Here is a 7162-nt window from a genome sequence, read left to right on the forward strand (position 1 = left end):
CACGGGCGCCGCGACTACTCCTACAGACGGTTCTAGAACCGGGGATTCTGTACGATGAGCCTTCGCCGGAGCGATAGCAGCCGCCCAGGCCCAACACGATCCATCGAGCTCCATCCATGTCCATGGAATCCCGATCAGACAGACACCCTGTTCGGCTGATTGGGGCTGGGCTGGGCTGGGCTGGGAGTGGCTGGAGTGACTGATCCGGCTGGTTGGATCATGGATTTGAATTTAACAGGCTCATTTAAAATCTAGCGCCAACAACCCAGGTATCACTACACATTTGGTGCCAACGAACAGTAAACTGAACCCACCATTTACAAGGCATACTTTTCATACAAATACAAAGTTGTCCATTAACAACTACCAGACTCTGTACTGTTCATCAGCAAGACAGACACCTAGATCTCAATACACATTCCATTTGTGCAACACAGTACTTAGTACACATGGATTACTGGAGCATTATACAACACATGTAGCTGTTCCAATGACCTTAGTGCAGCTACACAAAATTTGTACCATCCTCAGGCACATAATCACCAGCAACAGCATGGTACAAACACAATAGTCACTTACGCATGCACTGCTCTGCTCGCCGTCGTCTACTCGTCGTGACAGCCATCAGTCCCCTTTCACCCCAACGTCCACCTCCAGCCATCACCTGCAAAGAGACAATTGTCAAATTTCTGTCCATTTGCACGCGTAATCATCAACTTGCCACTGGCACCATTGGCTTACCTGTACCCTAAATGTGTCAGTCCATGGGTAATCCACATCCTCACATTGTCCATGAAATCATTTGCACTTGCAGCAAGCCACTGCATCGACAGTGGGCTTAGTAGATGGAGTGGCTTAGTTACTTTATTTTTTTTTCAAGTAGTTATGAAGGGCAAAACTTGCCTTAATAATGTTATCCTGCTTCTCCCTAGGATAGTGTGGCACTCCTTTCAACATGTGCCACCTAGCTTTGACCACCCCAAATAATCTTTTCACCACATTACGCAAACTAGCATGGTGGAAATTGAACACCTCGTTAGGATCTTGAGCCGGCCTATCGTCAAACTCTTTCAAATGGTACCTGTGCCTTTTGTGTGGCCCCAAATAACCATGTTCACCTGCATACCCCGAGTCCACCAGATAGTACCTACCTGCACATGACAACCCCCTTCAACTTATCAGCACATCAAACATCTGCAGTACCATGATAACATCGAGTTCAATTTTATAACAGCAAATGCAACTAACCTGGCGGTGGATGCGGGAACCTGGGTTTCGTCCAAGCTTCCCTAAGGACCCTCATATCATGCACTGCCCCCACCATGCCAACACCAAGAAATGTAACCCACCCATCAAAGTCACAAAACTGCGACCACATTTTGGCTAGGCCAACCGTGCCTATTTATGTAATCATCATGGAACACCCTATCAACACTAATCCTGATGTGTGTCCCATCGATAGCGCCTATTGCGCCATCAAAGAAAGGTGTGTACTTGTGCGGCCTATCATGCACTTTTGACATGTCTACGTGCCTAGGTGTACAAATCACATCTGCAAAGTTAGCGACACATTCCAACACTTGACCAAACCTCTCGCTAACCGTCCCAAGACCCCTTTTAAACCGTTCTCCCATGTCCCGCTGTCTGACTTGTTTTGCTAGTGCCCAAAGAAACATCCCTAAAGCCTCCTGTGTATCAAAGTCCCCATAGTCTCGCAGGCCATGGTTATTAATTAGCATTTCGTGCAGTTCAAAAAAATAGTAGGTTCCATACGAAAATTTAGACCGCTCCTTTTTGGGTAAGAAAGAACCTTGTGTACCCACTGACTGCCGTTCAACTCTTGCCAACCAAAGCAAGGAGGTGGTACCGGGACATTAGCTGCTACAGCGGCTGCATATCCGCCAATAGCCGCATCATATCTCACATCCTCCCAGTAATTAGCACTAGAATCACTTGAATGTTCACTAGCGATGTCACTGCACGACATGCCTCTTCAATCTCTTTGCAATCGGTCCCTTGATACAAAACAACATCATATTAATTGCACAGTCCTGCAAACAAATAGTTATCATCCTGAAGTTTCCAGTTTATGAATAGAAGTACTAACCTTTCAGCACCGCTGACCAGTTCTCACGATGATGCCCAGCCGCTGCAACAACCTGCAAACCAGTAAATGAAACAAGTTAGTTACAACAGTTGTACATTATAAAGCCGCACTAATGCATAGATAGATTAGATTGAAACCACATCAAACATTCAGCACAGGTACTCAAACCATGTCCGACATACACGAGGTCAAATGAAAACAAAAATGTGTCCGACAGAAGGTTCGTTACATAGTGACAACTAAAACAAATGTTGTATGAAAGCAAACTAGGTAGGCTTCACTCAAACACGCGACTGCTAATCGGGGACGCTATTTGCTACCGACATTTCTGTCATTCTTCCAGGTCCAGGTGATGTAAGTGAGACGATCTTCTCTGTCATCAATGTTCTTGTACTGTTCGCGGCACCCCCTCTTCTGGAAAAGGTCACATGCCATAAGGAACAACTCTGACTTTTGGGAGACACCGTCGTCATGTAGCATTTGCATGACCTTAGCCATCTCCTCTGCCTTAGTGGGCTTTGCACTCCTAGCCCTGATGCTGTCAGATATGTCGGCCAAGTACTCTCCAACTTCCTTCGATCTCTTTGCTTTCTTTGGACTGTTGACTTCATTGTCCGTCGTGGCCCTTTTGGAGGAGGCTCCGGCACTAGAATGGCCAAACGGTATGAAGGGCGTCCTAGGGGGAGTGCGTGTTACATCTTGAACACCACCCGCAGCATTGAGTGTCCCTCTCTCCTGGTGATGATCCCCAAAAAGGGCCCACAGTTCATCGAAGTGGGCAGGGGGTCTCCAAGCTTTCCTGCATCTGCACTCAGTTCCTGCATAATGGTAACCATATGTTGGGATTAGTGCAAAAGGACAAATAAGACCACATGTTGGGATTAGTGCATAATGACAAAGGAAAGTGAGGAGGCATTACCGCTTCATGGCTGCCTCCTTCGGTGTGGTTGGGTGTCAAGTCCTCGGCCACAACTGCCCCTGTGGTAGGGTCTCGCCCGAGGCCTATTTTGTTCTGTAGGGTTTGCCAGTTGAGGAATTTCTTTTTCATGTCAGTGAATTTATTGCGGATCTGCTTCTCGTCGTATGGCAGCCTCGCATTCCTACAACCCTGGTACACATTCCTTTACCCTTCCTTACTTGGACCCTGTTTACACCAGTTGTATTGGTTCTTCTCATTTTGACAGCTGTCGAGCAGCAGTTTGGCATGCGTTGTTTTCTAGGTCGCACATGGAGCATGCATCTGTTGAATGGCAGCAATGTACGCATCAGTTGTGTATAGTAGGACCACGGATTGAGTAGCAAGCAGAAACGCACGCGCTCACACAAAAACTAAGTCCAATGAGAAAGGGTTGGAGTTGAACTCACCTTGAATGGATGATTGGATGACCACGGACGTAGGATGTACCACGGTCGTGCAGGAGGCGAGCAGGACGACGAGGATGATAGTGCCAGCGTAGGGAGCGGTGTGCAGGTGGTACTGCACAAAGGTTCCTACAACGAAGAAATACGATAAAGTAAGTTATGAAATGTATGAACATGTGCATTACAGAGGCAACACAAGTGCACGGCTTCATAGAACTGAATAAATGTACCAGAAATATAACTTTGTAAAATCTGTAGACCTAAATGCGAATCTCCGTCGTAACCCCATACTCCATCTTCGGTCAGACCATTTCACAAAGGAAATGCACACATATCCGAAAGTCTTACCGGTTGTGGCGGTGGAGACGACGACGTCCTTGGCGGCCACGACCCTGGCGGCGATCGACAAATGGGTAGAGCTGGTTGGAGGAGCACGACGTCGAGGATGGATTTGGAGACGGGCGGATCCGAAGGGTGAGCATGGTTGGGGATACGACTGAGGCTGACTGGCGGAGTTGGAGGCGACGGATGCGGGAGGTGCAGTGAGCGAGGTGGAAGGTGGAGGATGCGGGAGGTTCGATGGGAGGGGCCGACCTTGGCTACGGCAGATGCGAGAGGTCCGATGCGAGGCTCCGAGCTTGGCTACGGCGGTTGTGGGAGGTCCAATAGGAGGGGCTAAGCTTGGTTGCGGTGGATGGGGGAGCTCTGATGGGATGGCATGAGGTTGAAGGCGGCCGCTGCGTGAGGTTGGAGGGGAGGAGGCGATGCTGGTGTTTGCAGGAGGCGGCTGGTAAGGGGGAACCCTAGGGTGGCGCGAGCGAATGGGAGAGGGAGAGGGAGACTAGCGGCGGCCTGGCTGGTATATATACCAGCTGGTCTAGGCTGAAACGATCAGCCCACTCCAACCACTTCTAGCCCAGCCCCAACCAGCCGAACACAGTGAGAGACAGGTGACGGTGACCTAGGATGTCCAATTTCTTGTCATTTGATCATGATTGCATGATGGATGTTTTGCTCAGTCGACAGTGCAAACGGTCAGGCTGGGCGTTTGGTTAACCGAAACCCATCGGTTCGGTTCCTTGGTTCTTAATGAAATTTGGTTACCTAAAAAATAGGGACCGATCAGTTCTTCTAAAAACGTGGAACCGAGCAAATTCGGTTTCAGTTCCTCCAGTTTGGTTCCGGTTCTAACCGAAAAACCGAATATGGGGATGTCGCTGTCGCCACCATGACCCTGTCCACTGGAAGGCCAGGTCACTGCCGCTACACCTTGGAAGGCCATGCCACCACCGCCGGACCTTAGAAGGCCACGCTGGTGGCTGGATCTAGGAAACCGAGTTGCTACCATTGGATCTTGGAAGCCGCCGCCGCGCGCTGGATCTTGGAAGCCGCCGTAGTCGCTGGATCCTAGAAGGCCACTATAGGAAGGGAAGGAGCAGGGGAACCGAGCGGCGTCGCGTGTGGGAGAAGAGGAGCTGGGAGGTGTCACGTGTGGGAGAAGAGGGGGAGCGTTGAGAGTGGCCGACTGGATGTGGACTGTGGTGGGGGTCGGGCTCGAGGCTGAAGGTCTGGTGCAGTGATATGGCTTATATTCTTAGGGTTTCACCATGGGCTATTGGGCTGTATATTTGTTGATGGGCTTCTTTGAATATCTCGGTTATTTTGGGTATTTCGGTTAACTGAGGGTCGGAACTGAATTGACCTAGTAAAATTCAGTTACCTAAAAGTCAGAACCGAATTAGGAACCGAATTTTTTGGTTTCGGTTTTGGTTATTTCGGTTTGGTTTTCGGTTAATTTTGCCTAGCCACGGGCGTTGTGATATGGCAAAATCAGTGAATAGCTAGAGGTTGAAGACGAGGGCAACAAAGTCATTTTCCTCACCTTCTCTCTCCCCAAAACTAAGAAATGAATAAAATATTCAGCGCGGTGTCCACCGGCAAATAACCATGAATTTGTAATGGTACTGGGCAAAGACTCGTCGTTGCAGTGTGTGTCAGCCAATTACACTTTTTACAGTGTCCTCCAGCAAAATTTGCCATTTCTAAATTATGCTAACCACTTTTATATATTCTTTATCTCTTGTACATTTGCATCAGGAAATCTTTTCTACTCTTTATTCTTTCGCACATCCTTCGACCTTAGATTGGTAGGCCGATATGCGCGTGAAAGACGCGCGGACATATCCGCGCGTTCGGTGATTTTTTTTCAAATGACAAAAAATTGGGAGGTGGGATTACTATTCTAGCAAAAAATTCTAGATTTGGAGGTTTTATTGGGAACTTTTGAAGATGCTCTTAGGGTAAAAGCTATGATTCCTTTACGTATGCATTACCAATCCTACAACCAAACATTAGTGTGATTTCAACTTATGGTGTAAAAGTAAACTATGTTTTATCTATAGGGAATTTGATGGTGCACGTTGTGGATAACATGGATGGGGTGATTCTAGGAACGTCCGGTTAATTATGCTAAATCTAATGTGGATGGATGGAAGTTTAATTAGGGTTCTCCCATTAATGATCCACTAGGTAGGAGCATCTCTGAGAGTTCCAAGAATTTCTTTCTAAAATCTTAGAGTTTTTCAAATCGCCAAAAAGTATTAGGATGAATAAATAAAACCATCCCCAACAGTTTTCAATAATTCACTTCTAAAATATAGAAGATAATTTTACATCAGGAATCCTATACTATTTCTAAATTAAACTAACCACTTTTATATATTCTTTCTCTCTCGTACATTTGCATTAGGAACCCTTTTCTACCTTTTTTCACACGCCCTTCCACCTTAAATTGGTAGACGAATACGTGCGTGGAAGACCCGCAGATATATCCGCGCGTTCGGTGATTTTTTCCAAGTGCCAAAAGATTGGGAGGTGAGATTATGAACTTTTAGAGATGTTTTTTTCTATTCTTGTCAAAAATCCTAGATTTGGAGGCTTTATTGGGAATTCTTGGAGATGCTCTAAGCAAAATGTGTGACATGGCATCCAACTCAATGGATAAAGAGAATAATATAAGAAAAAAAGTCAATTATGCTCTGAAAAATGACATTGGATCTCGCATCAAGGTCGATAAAACTGTCCATTTCAGTGATGGGGCATGGTGTCATTTCCTTTCATGTGGAGCTTGCCTGAGAGGTGGCTGCACACTTATGCCTCAAGGCACGCCGCATCCTTGCTACACGTTGTAGCGTCGCCCTTGGCTGGCAGCCATAGCTACTACACGTCCCACGGACCTCGCTGTATCGTGTCCTGCTATGCTGCCACCCGCGTGCCTGTGTGGCCGCAGTGGCTATCTCAACCGTTGATTTCCCCTCCCTCCCTTACCAGCACCAATCTCAAAGCAAAATAGACGGCCGGAGTAACACTTGCTTGCACAAGGGTACATCGAAAATCCACTCTGTGTAACTCGCGCACATCCACACAGACCTTGCCCTATGCTACCGTCGATCGTAGATGTGGATGGGAGGGGGCACTCGGTCGTGCCAACACCAAGTTTTATCATGCCGGAAGTGGAGGGAGCACCAGCGCCGGTGAAGGGAAGACGATGTGTGCAACATGCCTCGGGCCGCGCTTGACCCACAATGCCCATCATAGCGCGTGGTTGCCACCCACCATCCTCGTATTTGCCGCCACACGCGTGCACCTAAGCCCTTGTCGTCGCCTTGCCTCCCCGTGAGGGTGCCACTATCG

This window comes from Miscanthus floridulus, chromosome 1 (genome assembly GCF_019320115.1).
Source record: "Miscanthus floridulus cultivar M001 chromosome 1, ASM1932011v1, whole genome shotgun sequence".
Taxonomy (NCBI): Eukaryota; Viridiplantae; Streptophyta; class Magnoliopsida; order Poales; family Poaceae; genus Miscanthus; species Miscanthus floridulus.